General features: G+C 50.1%; 1 long non-coding RNA gene across 3 annotated transcripts; it reads right to left on the reverse strand.

Moving 5' to 3' along the window:
* Nucleotides 1–3,415: 3,415 nt before the first annotated feature.
* On the reverse strand, nt 3,416–10,670 carry LOC130679172 (uncharacterized). 3 transcript variants are annotated; one of them, XR_008992213.1, is made up of 4 exons: nt 10,570–10,670; nt 9,379–9,460; nt 8,261–8,360; nt 3,416–7,677 (listed from the first exon to the last, which is right to left on the reverse strand). It is a non-coding gene; the product is annotated as an uncharacterized LOC130679172 (long non-coding RNA). The 3 variants fall into 3 exon arrangements; XR_008992212.1 differs by lacking the exon at nt 10,570–10,670 and having other exon boundaries at nt 9,379–10,041; XR_008992214.1 differs by lacking the exons at nt 3,416–7,677; nt 10,570–10,670 and adding an exon at nt 8,034–8,129 and having other exon boundaries at nt 9,379–10,041.
* Nucleotides 10,671–11,296: the final 626 nt, after the last annotated feature.

Consider the following 11,296-nt stretch of genomic DNA (forward strand, 5'->3'; position numbering starts at 1 on the left):
AGCACAAAAGTTTATTTTGATGAAGTCGGGTTCACATGTTTTTTCTTTTGCTGCTCGTCACAGTTAAGAATTCACTGCCAAATATAGGGTCATAAAGTTTTAGCACCTTTGTTTCTTTCTAAGAACATTTATAGTTCTTAGTTCTGTGTTTAGGTCTTTGGTCCTTTTGAGTTAGCTTTTGTATATGCATGAAGTAGGATCCAGTTCATTTTTTGCATGTAGCTATATTGTTTCCCAGCCCCATTTGTTAAAAAGGTTATTTTTTCCCCACTGAAGGGACTTGAGACCCCTTTAAGAAATAAATCAGGCTTATATCAGGTTCTGCTGATCAGTAGGTGCCTGTTGTTAGGCCTATCTTGATTATAGTTTTATAGTAAGTTTTGAAATTGGGAAGCGCACATGCACGAAATTTGGTTTTCTTTTTCAAGACTGTTTTAGCTCTACTGGATCCCTTGAGTTTCCAAATGAATTGTAGAGTTAGCTTCTCAATTTCTACACAACAACCAGCGAGAATTCTGATAGTGATTACACTGAATGTGTAGTCAGACTGGGGCTGGCGCTTTTCAGTGTCCTTTGCATATATTAACTGATTGAATTCTCACAACAGCACTGTGAGGTAGGCCCTACTTTTCTTCCCATTTTACAGACGAGGAAACTAAGGCCTGCAGAGGTTGAGCAGAGTGCCAAAAGTCACACAGTCGAACCCCTAAGGGTCTGTGCTGGTGGGGGAGGGGTGGGCCCAGCGGCACTCCAGGGGTGCAGCCTTGGGGGCCTATCGGGGGGGTTCTCTTGGTTGGAACACCTCCAACCAAGGTGATAACCACCTATCCCATCATGGGGTGGGTGCAAGACTAGATCCAAAGGCCAGGGAGTGGCATGACACAAACGCCTCCACTGGCCAAATGGGGGCATACTTGCAGGAGCATAGCACCCTCCCCGATAGCCCTTGGAATGGAGATCTCCGATTCTTATTTGGGCAAGTGACATATACGAGTGGAAAGCAAGAAGAACTTGCAGTTGAGCCATTGATAGGCGAGAGTCCTTATCAGCAGGGAAAAGCCCCTATAACTGAAGATGCTTGATATACAGACGGCTCCAGTCAAGGGCTGTGACTTTCCGCCGTAAGACAAGGCAATATGGGTGTTACAGAACGGGGAAGGGAAGAGCAGTCAATGGACTGAGTCATGGGCAGTATGGGTCGCGATCACCCAGGATTATCACGCCCTCCCCTCTAGTTGTGTGCACTGACAGCTGGGCTGTCTACCCGGCTTGACCCTGTGGCTACCGACATGGTGCCATGCCAACTGGACAGTTGGTCACTGGCCCCTTTGGGGGCAAGAACTGTGGCAAGACCTATGGGCCTTAGTCAGACTAAGACACTTATTGTCTATCATGTGTCTGGCCATTTGCCTTTGGCATCCCCACTGAATGACGAAGCAGACACATTATTGGCCCACATGAGTTGGCTGGAAGGAAAGCCTGCCTCTGCTGTAGCCCAGTGGTTATGCCAGCGTTTGTGGCACACATTGCCAAAGACAGTGTGGGCTGTAGCCCGTCGGTGGGGCTTGCCATTCACCTTTGAAGAAGTCAGCAAAGCCCAGAGGGAGTGCCTTGTGCACTTGAAAAAGGGGACTTGTATCGAGTCCCACAGCAACATGGGACATACTAAAGGGACTGATAGCCCTTGTCTCAGGTGGCAGATAGACTATATTGGGCCTCTGCCCGTATCAGAAGGATATTGGTATGTCATGACTTGTGTGGACACAGCTACTGGCCTGTTGGTTGCTTTTCCTGCACGACATGCAGATCAGCAAACCACCAAGAGGGGCCTAGAGCATCTCTTTGCAGCCTATGGCTGGCCACAGGTGATTGAGAGCAATCAAAGCACCCACTTGACTGGACATTCATTACAAGGTTGGGTGCAGCAATTAAGAATAGAGTGGAAATTCCGTGTACCGTATAACTTAGCAGGGCAGGCATGATAGAGACGTAGAATGGTTTGTTGAAATCTGGCCTGAAGTCGGACACCAATAGTCAGTCTATGGGGCTGGTCAGTTTGCTTATGGACAGTGCTACGGCATTTGAATGAGAAGCCCTGAAGAGGAACCTTGAGCTCTGTCGACAGCTAACACACATATTGCTGCCTCTTCTATACAACTGTGTGTGCAAACCAAAGAGGAGTTATTGAAACCAGGATATAGCCAGCTGTAGAGTGGACGTAGTCCCAAACATTTCAACACATGGAACTAGTGATGACTGGCCCATCTGGCACCTTGGGGAAAAGGCTTGTCAGCTGGCCTCCTGTGTGTCCCTGGAGTAATAGCAGAGTTGGCCTCCAGAGATCATGGTAGTGTTCCCAAATCATCCGGGAGGTAGGAGCATCTTATGGGGCAGTTTAGTTTTATCTTTATGGTCAGTGCATGTACCCCCCATAGCCCTATCTACTGACCCATCTGTAACTCGCACAGGGAGGGGGCTGAAAGTCTGGTATACTAGACCAGGACGAGATCCCATTCCTGCCACTGCCCAGTCACAGGACCACTCTCTTGCATGCATTCTTCCCGATGGACAAGATTTGTCTATGCTGCTGTCATTAAAGCAAGTATCTTATCGCCCTTAAAGCTAGTTTCTTCTACAGTCCTTGTGGCCTGGTATGCGCCCCCCTAGCTGCAGCTTCCCTGTCATGACTTGTGTGTACTCCCTACCCGTTCAGCTGCTGACTGCCTGTGGAACAGGCCAGCTATGGACTTGATGTGCATAGGAGTTTGCACCTAACTGAATCCTCAGCTTGAGGATTGTCATGATTTTATGTTAACAGTCTGGTTACAGTGCTCCAGTTTTCTTGCACAGGTGCCATTGCAGAAAATGGGGCACGAGGAGATTGTGAGTCAAAGTTTCTGGGGGTTTGGGCTGTTGGTAAAATTGCCATATTTCCAGAATCCCTCACCTGGCCTTAGTGCATCTCCATATCAATAGGTGTTCCCAAGGGGTGGAGAGTAGAAGTAGGCCATGTCCATATCGACAGGTAGTCATTTATTTATTTATTTTTTTAATTTAGTGTCATTAATCTACAATTACATGAGCAACATTGTGGTTACTAGACCCCCTATCATCAAGTCCCCACCACCTACCCAAGTACAGTCACAGTCACTGTCCATCAGCGTAGTAAGATGCTACAGAATCACTACATGACTTCTCTGTGCTATACAGCCCTCCGCATGCTTCCCCCTACATTATGTCTGCTAATCATAATGCCCCTTTTCCCCCTTTTCCCCCTTCTCCCTCCTTTCCCACCCATCCTCCCCAGTCCCTTTCCCTTTGGTAACTCTTAGTCCTTTTTTGGGTTCTGTGATTCTGCTGTTGTTTTGTTCCTTCAGTTTTTTTCTTTGTTCTGATACTCCACATATGAGTGAAATCATTTGATACTTGTCTTTCTCTGCCTGCCTTATTTCACTGAGCATAATACCCTCTAGCCCCATCCATGTTGTTGCAAATGGTAGGATTTGTTTTCTACTTATGACTGATTAATATTCCATTGTGTATATGTACCACATCTTCTTTATCCATTCATCTACTGATGGACACTTAGGTTGCTTCCATTTCTTGGCTATTGTAAGTAGTGCTGTGATAAACATAGGGGTGCATATATCTTTTTCAAACTGGGTTGCTGCATTCTTAGGTTAAATTCCTAGGAGTGGAATTCCTGGGACAAATGTTATTTCTATCTTGAGTTTTTTGAGGAACCTCCATAATGCTTTCCACAATGGTTAAACTAATTTCCATTCCCCCGAGCAGTGTACAAGGGTTCCCCTTTCTCCACATCCTCGCCAGCATGCGTTGTTGTCTGTCTTTTGGATGGTGGTCATCCTGACTGGTGTGAGGTGATATCTCATTACGGTTTAAATTTGCATTTCTCTTATAATTAGCAATGTGGAGCATCTTTACATGTGCCTGTTGGCCATTTGGCCATCTGCATTTCTTCTTTGGAGAAGTGTGTTCAGATCCTCTGCCTATTTTTTAGTCGGGTTATTTGCCTGCCTTTTGGTTGTGGAGGTGCTTGAGCTCTTTATATTTTGGCTGTCAACCCCTTATGATATATGTCATTTATGAATATATTCTCCCATACTGTAGAGATGCCTTTTTCTCCCACTGATGGTGTCCTTTGCTGTACAGAAGCTTTTGACTTGGATAGAGGCCCACTTGTTCATCTTTGCTTTTGTTTCCCTTGTCCGAGGAGGCATGTTCATGAAAAAGCTGCTCATGTTTATATTCAAGAGACTTTTGCCTATGATTTACTTCTAAGAGTTTTATGGTTTCATGACTTACATTCAGGTCATTGATCCATTTTGAGTTTACTTATGTGTATGGAGTTAGACCGTAATCCCATTTCATTCTCTCTCTCTCATGTAACTGTCCAGTTTTGCCAACACCAGCTGTTGAAGAGGCTGTCATTTCCCCATTGTATGTCCATCCGTCGTTCCTTTATCATATATGAATTGGCCGTGTATGTGTGTGTTATATCTGCGCCCTCTATTCTGTTCCATTGATCTACAGGTCTGCTCTTGTGCCAGTACCAAATTGTCTTGATTACTGTGGCTGTGTAGTAGAACTTGAAGTTGGGGAGCATAATGCCTCCTCTGCCCCCACTTTATTCTTCCTTCTTAGGATTGCTTTGGCTATTTGGGGTCTTTTGTGGTTCCCTATGACTTTTAGAGCTATTTGTTCCAGTTTGTTGAAGAATGCTGTTGGTATTTTGACAGGGATGGTTCAGGGACCTGGTTTGTGTGTCAAGTTCTTGGGGGTTGTCTGGTTGGGTAAAACTACAGTTATCCCAGATGTGGTCATAGACAAGTTCCAGGCTTTCCCAACCCCTACCACTGTGGCAGTCCATCATACAAGAGTTTTTGGGTGTTTTGGGCTCCTGGAGGGTGTTTATCTGGCACTTCGCACAAATTCTGAAGGCCTTATACCAGTCAGTGCAAAAGGGCGTCAGGTGGGGCCATGATGAGACCTGTGCAGCTGTGTTCACTGCTACTAAGCAAGCAGTCAAGGCCATTATAGTCCTTGAGTGTAATGGATTCATGAAGGCCCTGCAAGCTAGGTGTTCATGTAAATGGAGATGGTTACGGATGGGGCCTTTGGCATTTCTTTTAGTGAACATGCCAACCTGTTGCATTCTGGTCCCAATATGGAAAGGAGCAGAGGTCTGGTAGCCATTAATAGAGGAGCAACTGGCTTCTGTGTATCACGCCTTGGTGGCTATGGAGCCCATCACCGGAATAGGTCCGACCAATGTAATAACCACCTATCCCATCGTGGGGTGGGTGTGAGACTGGACCCAAAGCCAGGGAGTGGCACGGCACAGACACATCCACTGCCCAAATGGGGGCGCAGATTTGAAGCAGCATAGCACCCTCTCCGATACCCCCTTGAGTGGAGATCTCCGATGCCTATTTGGGCAAGTGACGTATACGAGTGGAAAGCAAGAAGAACTTGCACTTGAGCCATTGGTAGGCGAGAGTCCTTATCAGCAGGGAAAAGCCCCTATACCTGAAGATGCTTGGTATACAGACGGCTCGACTTGTGGGCAGCCCCCGAAGTGGAGGGCTGTGACTTTCCATCCTAAGACTAAGACAATATAAGTGTTAGAGGACGGAGAGGGGAAAAGCAGTCAATGGACTGAGTCACGGGTAGAATGGCTCCCGATCACGCAGGATTATCACGCCCTCCCCTCTAGCTGTGTGCACTGACAGCTGGGCTGTCTGCCAGGCTTGGCCCTGTTGCTGCCGACATGGTGCCATGCCAACTGGATCATTGATCACTGGCCCCTTTGGGGGCAAGATCTATGCCAAGACCTATGGGCCTAAGTCAGACTAAGACAGGTACAATCTATCATGTGTCTGTTCATTTGCCTTTGGTGCCACCGCCATCCCACTTTGGCCTGAGACATCATTATCTCCTGTCCTGTTGGCTACAGGGGCTTCCTCACTGTTCTCTTCTGCCCCCTGTAGGCCACTCTCCACAGAGCAGTCAGAGGTCTGAAATCATCAATTAAGTCTTGGCCTCAAAAGGCTTCCAACTTCAGAGAGAATAAAGTACAAACTCCTCCCTGTGGCTCGCCATGCCCTGCCTGACCAGACCCCCAAGGCCTCCCACCATTTACTCCCTCAGCCACCCTGCTCCAGTCCAGTGGCCATTCCTAAAACATGCCAAACTCAGTCCCGCCCCAGAACCTTGGCATGTTTTGTTCCCTCTGCCTAAAATGCCCTTTCACCAGATTTTCACATGGCTGATACTTGTCATCCAGGGCTAGCTTGAATGTCACCTCCTTAACTTTACTGGCCTTTACTCCTAGGGCATAGCTTCCCAGCCATAATCACTCATACCATCCCACTGCTTTCTCTATAGTATGTGTCACCATCTAGATTATTATTTATGTTATTTTTTTGAGTGTCAATTTCCTACCAGACCATATACTTGATGAGAATAAGGACTCATCAGTTCTGTTCCAGGCCACAGAAGCTGTTCTTCAGCTTCTGGAATAGGGCCTGGTCAGGCACCTAGTAGGTGGTAGAAGGGAGGGAGGGAACAGAGGGAAGAATGGACATCAAGACAGCTGAGGATCCATTCCAGCACATTCTGCCCACTTCACAGCTCTGCCCATACCGGGTCGTCCCGAAACCAGGACAATTCCCCTTTTCTCTGAGGGCTGCCCCCGCGAGCCTCCCAGCTTGTCCTGGCCGCCCCCCATACACACCTGGGGGAAGGTCTGTTCCAGCCTGATGGTGTTGCTGAGACCGGCTCAGCAGCCACCAGCCTGCTGCCCATGTGGAAGTGATGCTCCGCCACCGCCAGGACAAAGGTGCTCTCGGCCTCCCCCTCGGAGCTCCGTAGCTGGGTCAGGAGGAAAGCAAGGGAGAGAGCTCACAGGTCGGGGGTGGAACACTCGGGCGGATGCTGGCTCCAGGTGTAGGCTGTGCCTCCCAGAGCCCCAGGCTCAAGAGACCCACAGCTTTCTGGACTGGATGAACTCTGATGAAATGCGCCACCAGGTGTGGCCATGACAGCAGTCTCCTCACGCCCTTCATGCTGTAACACTGACTTGAAGATAGCTACAGGCCCCGGGACCAACAGGTAAGACTTCTAGCGGCATTACCGTTGTAGTCAGCAGGGGGCAGTCTAGCGCAAAGGACGACTTGGAGGACATAGGCACCAAACAGACCAGGCCTCCGATTCTGGCTCCAGAATTCACCACCTGAGCCTCCACTCTCTAACCTGACAAATTGGGATCCTAATACCTACTTTATTAAGGTGTTGATGGAAGAGTGTATGGAATAATGGGCTCACTTCCAGGCTGGCTGAACTACAGAACCACTTAGAGGATTTGCTAAAAATATAGATTCTGGGCCCCCACCCGTGGTCTGTACAAACAGAACCTCCAGGACCAGGGTCGAGAACTGGCATTTTTAAGAGCTCCCCAGAAGCATCATTACCTTAGTGGTGTCCCATCCAAAGTGTTTAACCCACATGTCATCTTGAGTGAACCATCTAATAAATCCACATGGAGGACTTTTGCAGAGTCACTGCCTGGACACTTCAAAATTGTCAATGCAGGAATTCTTCCTTCACATAGTTAATGGCAATGAAATGTTTCAGGTGAGGTATTCATATCTGCAGCTTTGAAATGCATCAAAATGAAGATGGATGGAGGGCTACCTGATAAAGCGTGTGAGACAATGTAGGTGCTGGGTGTGCGGGTGTTCACTACAAAATTGTTAAAATTTTTCAGTGTCTGAAATGTTTAATAATAAAATACTGAGGAATTAAAAAGGTAGTGGGGTGGGAGAAGAATTCCTAGATTGGAGGTCAGCCTCCGGGCCAAATTCAGCCCATCACCTGATTTTTATAAATAAAGTTTTATTGTAACAGCCATGCCCATTTCTATATTGTCTGTGCTGCTTTTCTGTTACAATAGCAGAGTTGAGTAATTGCAACAGAGATCATATCAGGTGTAAAGCTTAAAATATTTACTATCTGGCTCTTCACTGTAAAGTTGGCAGACTCTATTCTAAATTAAGAAACTGAAGAGACAAGGCAACTAAGGATCCTGGGTGATCCTGGAAGGCATCCTGGATTTAAACAAACAAGACAAAACATCCTGGAAGAACATTTATTGAGACAACTGGGAAATCTCACTAAGGACTGTATATTAGATAAAAGCATTATATCACATATTAAATTTCCTGAATTTTGTACTTACATTGTGTTATTAAAGAAAATATCCTTGCTATAGGAAACACTCGCTGAAGTATTTAGGAGTAAAGTGGTATGACATGTCCAGGAACATCTGTATATCAACTCTTAGTGATATGGAAACAATGTATGTGTGAATATATGCTGCATTTATAAGTATACATAGAAAGACGGGGCAAGAGATTACCAAATGGTCCACTGGCCTGTAATAAATTTTCTATGGGTCAGAAAGTATTCAAAATAAAGACTAGGGGTAAAGAAGAGGTTCCATGAAGATCACGTAGCTGCTGCAAAGCTTGGGTAGCATGTGTGAATGTGCTGGGAGAGGGCTTGGCACCCAGTAGGTGCTTGGTAATCAAAGTTACCTGGGCCTGGGGAAGGGAGAGCATTTACAAAACTGGGTGGCTGGCAGGATGATAAGTGACTGGTTGGCAGGAGAAATCACTCACTCGTGTTTACTCTTGCGTGCATTCATGCATTCAGTCACTCAGCATGTTTCACTGAGCACCTACTCTGTGCCAGGTGCCAGGCATGCCCCCCATGAGCTCCGGATTTGGGGAAGAGGGTCAGATGGAAATGGACAGTAGCAATACAGAGGGTGGGGAAGGCTGGCCTGGGTCTCAGGGGCCCTCCAGTTTACCCCCAGGACCCCCAGATGCCACAGCAGGGCAGATGCATGACCGAGGGACATCCTGAGGGTCCCAGAGGCCAGGTGGGAACAGCACTAATGGACAAGGGCAGGAAGACACGCAGAGGCCTGGGCTGTGGGAAGGCAGAGGGGACACCTGGGAGGTGGTGCGGGCTCACCTTGAAGAGCCGTGGCATCTGATCCAGCTGTTGAGAGGGTGCCAGGCTGGGTGAGGGCATGCTAGGCACCAGGCCCTAGGCAGGCAGGCCTCCCCTGGCTCTCGAGGGCCTTCAAGGCCTGGCAAGGAATGTAAACCTGGGCATGTTTGAGAAAGCTGGAGCCAGGGATTTCCAAGGGCAGCCCACCAGGTCAGCTGTAGGCCCACAGACAGACTCTGTGTCTTGTACTCCCCAGGGGGCCAGTCTGTGCGGCCCCCTCCTGCCTTGGGCTGTGAATCTGGACCCAGTTTGGAGCTCAGGGGTGGTGGGTACTGTTACCTTGGCTGAGGCTGAGGCTCTGCGGGGGCAGCAGCCCAGGAGGGCAGGGAGGCGATGCTGGATTGAGAGGCGTTACTCTTTGCTGGAAGGAAGAGGAGAGCCTGCCTGAGGCCGGCACCAGGGCACCCTGTCCAGGGCCCCAGGACAGTGTCCGGGCCAAGGCAACCCCCCCGACAGAGCCCTCAAGCACATTTGCAGCCCAGTGAAGGGCCATTCACAGGCCCCAAGGCCTGTGCCATGTACGCGGCAGGGCTGCAATCTGGCGCCAGATGACTTGCATCTGACTCCCTGCTCGGCCTCTGCCTGGTTCTGGCATCTTGGGCAAGAGTCTCAGTTTCCCCTCAGTGTAAAGGGTCACAGTGGGACTGGGCTGCATGTCTTCTGAGAGCCCATCAGTGGGCCTCTCAGGTTTGGCCAGTGGGAGCCTCAGCAGGGTCTGGATAGTGGGACTTTAAACCTGGGCTCCCGCCCGGCAGTCCTGCCTATACAGTGGCCCTCAAGCCGGGGTGCTCAACCCTCCCGGTGGCTGCCGGCCCCAGGGGCCTGCTCCGTCCTGGTGGCTCATCTACACCAGGGGGACTCAGCCTCAGCACAACTGATGTCCTGGGCCACGGCTCTCACTGTCGTGGGGCTGCTCTGCACGTTACAGGAGGCTCAGCAGCGTATCCGGCCTCTGTCCCTAGAAGCTAGTAACACCCCCGTTGCCAGCTATGAGAACCAGAAATCTCCCCAGACAGGGCCACCGTGTCCCTGGGTGGGCAAACCCTAGGTAAGAACCACTGGCCCACGCCATAAACCGGTGGTCTACTCATCTCTCTGCTACCAGTGCCGGAGCCCGGTGATCCCCCCAACTCCATGTAGCCCCAACCAAGCAGTGTGTCAGGCACCCAGCAGGTTCCCAGACTGAAGAGTTGAAATAGTCAGTATATGTATGTGAGGCCTGGGTGCACTTAGTTTGTGAGACCAAGAACTCCTCATCCATGTCCTGCCCCCAGAGGTCAGACTGTGTGACCTTGGACAGGTCACTTTGCCTCACTGAGCCTCCCTTTCCACATCTGTTCAGTGGTGCTGTGGAAAGGATTCAGGGAGGCACTGGGAGTCAGAGGTGGGCACACACTAGGTGTTTGGCTGATATCTCCCTCACCCTTTCCTCTGCTCTGGGGACCCCCAGAACTGCAGAGAACCCCTCACCTGACCGCCCAGCTCTGGCCATGCACATCGAGGAGCAGGCTGGCTTGAGAACCACAGGTCAGCTGCAGGGAAGAACTCATCTCTTCCTTTGCCCAGAGGTCCCAGAACAGCAGGCATGAGGCACGGGTAGTGTAAGGGCCTGAGGGCCCTCAGGGGCCAGGCCGCACTCTGCAGCCCATCCCGTCCCTTTCCCCCAGCCCAGCAGGCCCGGCCCTGACACCCCCTTGGATGGCGAGGACCACAGGCAGGGCCAATCCACTCTCCTGCCACAGTCAGGCTGCCACCCTCCCACCCCAACGCAGGCCCCACCCAACACCAGACATCAGCATAGAATTAGCTCCACCCACTCTCTCACCACCTGGCCCTGAGGCTGGGGAAGGGGGCGCAGATGAAGTCGGGGGGAAAGAGAATCATATCCGCACAGCTGCCAGGCACAGCGACACACACCCCCTGCATGACGGTGACATCCCACCCTCCGGTTGTCCAGGGGCTGCCCCTCCCATGGCCCAGTGGTGTGGGAGGCAGGGCTATTGCTGGGTAATCCAAAACACAGGTCGGAAAAGTTCGATGCCCGGCTGAAGTACACAGGCCTTACCAGGAGGGACCAGCCAGGCCAGGCAGGCTCACACCAAGTGCCGGGCACAGCCCTGTTCACGTGACCACAGTGATTCCCCTTCTCTGAGGTGGGAGGGCATTGTGGGAAAGCCAAGCCGGGTCCCTATTTTGT

Source organism: Manis pentadactyla, chromosome 10 (assembly GCF_030020395.1).
Source record: "Manis pentadactyla isolate mManPen7 chromosome 10, mManPen7.hap1, whole genome shotgun sequence".
Lineage (NCBI taxonomy): Eukaryota > Metazoa > Chordata > Mammalia > Pholidota > Manidae > Manis > Manis pentadactyla.